Source organism: Falco naumanni, chromosome 5 (assembly GCF_017639655.2).
Source record: "Falco naumanni isolate bFalNau1 chromosome 5, bFalNau1.pat, whole genome shotgun sequence".
Lineage (NCBI taxonomy): Eukaryota > Metazoa > Chordata > Aves > Falconiformes > Falconidae > Falco > Falco naumanni.
In genome coordinates this window covers 79978693-79982003 of record NC_054058.1, presented here as the reverse complement: position 1 = coordinate 79982003, position 3311 = coordinate 79978693, and the positions used below count along the sequence as shown (strand labels likewise).

The 3311-nt window shown below is 31.8% G+C and overlaps 1 long non-coding RNA gene across 1 annotated transcript in view; it reads left to right on the top strand.

The window, feature by feature from the left end:
- Positions 1–2868, top strand: part of LOC121089062 — a 77958-nt gene extending 75090 nt beyond the window's left edge. Inside the window, exon 3 of the long non-coding RNA XR_005828117.1 lies at positions 1–2868. This exon is cut by the window's left edge and continues 4996 nt beyond it. This is a non-coding gene — a long non-coding RNA (uncharacterized LOC121089062).
- Positions 2869–3311: the final 443 nt, after the last annotated feature.

Here is a 3311-nt window from a genome sequence, read left to right as displayed (position 1 = left end):
CTAGTCTAAACATTTTTTTTTTATTATTTCTCCAAAGTTTATCTGGACTTTTTCAATACGATGTATGTCAAGGAATCAGCCTAAGTGATAAAAGCAGGAAGGGAAAGTCTGCATCAGTGAGTATTTATATTGGCAAGAGCTGACAATTTTATAAAAGAAAAACAAACACAGAGGCTGTTCATTTCTGAAATAAAATCAGCTTCACTTCATTTCTCTCAAGAAAACATCATCGTATGAAACGGTATAAATCAGTATTGATATCACTGAGCTTCAAACTAGGAGAGACAAATGCACTCTGCAGCACAGTAATTCAATGGCTCCGAGTCAAGTTTACTGTTGTCTCGTTTCTACTAATCATTGTAAAAATTCCCTGTGAAATAATTATCCCTAAAACAATCAAGACAGTATATCTCTATAAAGGAGAGGATCGATTTAACAACAAACTCTAGATTTATCTGTATTGATTAGAGGGCATTCAGTGTAATTTTAGTGAATTATGTTTGGCTTTCATTTCCCAGTAGAAATTTTTCTTGTGATGATCAAAAGGTAAATTACAAACTACTACACGGTCTTTTGTATGCTAGTTACATAACATCCAACTATTACTTTTCAAAGAAACATTGATGTAAGAAAGGAAAAAATATAGGGGTTTTTTTACACACGATATCTTACTATAAAAATCATATGACTGAGTTTATAGCACTTACCTAAGAGCCTGATGTCATCTTCTCAATTCATTAATATAGAAATCAGGACTGCACTAAAGAGTCTGTGCTAAAGGAACAAATCCAAGATCATCTTATGAGAATAGAATTAGAAAGATTAAGAAAGTAATATGATTTTTCTTCTTAAATAGGAGTAATTTCAAAGGAGCTGTTAACACTTTCATGTCTGATACTTTCTTACCGGCAAGAGGGATAACTAAAGGAATCAGACAGATTTAGAGACAGTTTAGTGTAGCTGTAAGTCTGACACCACTGCTGATAGAATTTAATTGAGGACTAATTGGAACTAGAAAGGCTAGTTATTTTGTCAACTGCACATATATTAGTTCCAGTCATTTTTAATCCAATGTAACGGTGATAAAGAGTCTAACTTACTTTGTTTAGTTAATAACGTTAGGCCAGAAAAGATCACCCAGTCATTTCATGTTACCCAATACACTGCTAATATAAACAATGTCTAATTACACTGACTACATACTCCCATGAAATGGACAATTAGAACATTTGCTGATTCTAAATGCTCACTGTTAGAAACATTTCCACAGGCTTTCTGCAGGTCATGTTCATGAATTCTACCCCAGCTGGTAGGAAGCATAGGGGCAGAACACATGAGGAAAAAGTTGTTTTTAAGCAGCACAAAGGACATTTAAATACTCAGACACAGTGTACTGTGTTCCCATACCAAAATATATCGCATTAAAATGCACTTTTTTCTATTCTCTAGGAGTATGTAATATTACATTTATATACTCTTCTTGCTGAATCAAGCAGATTATACCACATGTTCAAGACTCGTATGATAAAGGAGTCATGTGTTTGCATTTTAATATTTAGACCAACAAATTTAGAGTGATTTGTATACACTTTGAAAGCTGATTTATTGACTGTGATTTGTAGCTGGTATGAATAATACCAGAAGTGTCTCTTATTTATTTTTGTTACTTTACTGATGAGTCAATAACTGCCCCCTGAAAACATCAGTCCAGTGTGTACCAACATTTTATAAAGTGACACAATCTGACAATGATATTGACAGCAAGTGTGTTAAACTCAAAATCAAAACAGAAAAATACAATAAATGAGAACAATATCTTCCTTGTCTAAGGAAAAATTGCTGAGACTATAAAAATGCATTTTTAATGATTTAATTATTATCCCTTAAGTAATCATGCTGAAAAATTTGCCAGTTATGTTAAAGTAAATAACGGTGCATCAGTATGTGCATTACCAGATCTAATTAACACAAAGTATTAGAGATACTGGAAACAGTAAGACACTGTTATCTAGGCAACTTATATAAAAGAAATAAATTTACAAGATATGCAACCAATACATATAATACAGACAAATAACAATTCAATACTGCAAAAGTATCTGGAAATATCAATGTCAACAGTTGCACTATAGATGTCTAAAGTGCCTGGCTGCCACATGTACTGGGCAAGGTCTCAATCCTTCTCCCACTTAAACAGGTTCAAATGTTGCCTCTCAGGTCAGTGGGCTAGTGTGGGATGCTTTTCCTGTCCTTCTTAAACGATACCCTAAACATTACTAATCTACTTACATGAAAGTTTTTTTCTTGGAGTAAAAGGCAGCATGACAATCCACAGATCTGACCACTAGAATTGTTTCAGGGAATTAAAATGTAACTTCAAAACCACACCATGTAAATAATTACCATTTGTTAAAAGTAAAATTAGCAAATGTTTTTTTTAAAAAATTATTGGTATAAGTTGAATGTGTGTTACACTGTCTTATCCAGGATATTTAAATGTGAAATATATGATAAACTTTGTCTTATTGTAATTAGATTAATAAAAGAAAGTAATTAAAAGATTCTTACATTTTTTCTAAGAGCCAGAAATTATTAAACTATCCAGAAAAGAATCAAAGCTTTTATATAAAAAATCACTCTTTGAGCTGAATTGCAATAAATCAATAAGACTGTTATTGTTCAATAGGTAATAATTGTCTTCATATAAACTGAAAATATTGTTTGGGATGATTAATATACAATGCCGCATTATGCATTTGGGAGTGTCAATGCATAATTTTTAGTTCTAATGTTATTATGTAATTGAGAGAACATGTTCATTTGCCCTAATAACTACTAAGATGCACTTAATAAAATGAAATGTAATAATACTTGTAATTTAATCTATTCATGGAAGTAATTTTAAAAGTCTACCATTCTCCTTAATGTGGATAACATTCATAATTTATAAAGTGTTGTGATGCAGAATTGACAATGCCATTGTTTTTTACACTTGGAGATGATTCTGCAGCCTTCATTATCTGCATACCAACCTCAGGATTATCAAGGGCAAACAAAAGATAATTAACACCAGAAACAGGCAAATGCAGGAGCTACTGAGTGAGGTTTTTCATTTAATGCAGAACCTTTGAAAACTGGGAAATGAAATAACTATTCAAACCCCTTTTTTTTCCTCACTGCAGAAAACTATTTCAATATGTTTTCTTTTCTATGTTTTAAATGTCATTTTTTGCTATAAAACTATATTGGCATGTTCAACCTCAGACACATTCAGTAAATGAATCTGTTAAGACAAGTATTTTCCCAAAGTA